The following is a 701-nucleotide window of genomic DNA, read 5'->3' as shown; positions in this document are numbered from 1 at the left end:
TGCACACTCATTCAATCATGCACTGATATGAAGGAAAGCAAACAATAGCAATAAAAGATTTTGCACTCCACAAAGCTCCTCCGGATCATAAAATACTAAATCCCCTTTGAAGAGATGAATCAAGAGGATCCACTGGTGCAGCAGAGATATTCGTGAAAACATTGTGGAATCTATTGTTAAAACTGTTTCTCTTTTTTCTCGTCGAAACTTTGTTTTTATTGCACCTTTGTTACTGCACATTTACTGTCTCTTTGAAACACTTGCATTATTTTATTTGCAAAGATTCAAATGCTCAATAAATGAAGTGTATAGAATTTCAGTGAGGCAAAAACGCTGTTCCATTCTTGAATCAAGCCACATTGAGAATAATAAAGCTGATATTACTATTACGTTCACTCGGTCAGAACCCTTGTGTCATGCCCCTATGCACTTATTCATACAAATACTCAGGATCTTTTAATACACACAGAGGAATAAATTAATAAAAAAATATTAAAAAAAACAGTGTGTTTTTGTATAAGATAGTTTGAGTTCGAGGTACTTAATCAAGAATGAAATAAGTTGAATCTAAAAGGCGTTCTGGGAAGTTACATAGAGCCAGGGCGCTCCATACGCAGTGCATCCGCGTCGTCACGGCAACACACGGCATAGCCAACCTGCTCGCGGATACGGCCCAGCTCTTGACATCACGAGTAAAATAG

This window comes from Penaeus monodon, chromosome 23 (genome assembly GCF_015228065.2).
Source record: "Penaeus monodon isolate SGIC_2016 chromosome 23, NSTDA_Pmon_1, whole genome shotgun sequence".
Classification (NCBI taxonomy): domain Eukaryota; kingdom Metazoa; phylum Arthropoda; class Malacostraca; order Decapoda; family Penaeidae; genus Penaeus; species Penaeus monodon.
This window is presented reverse-complemented; position numbering follows the sequence as displayed.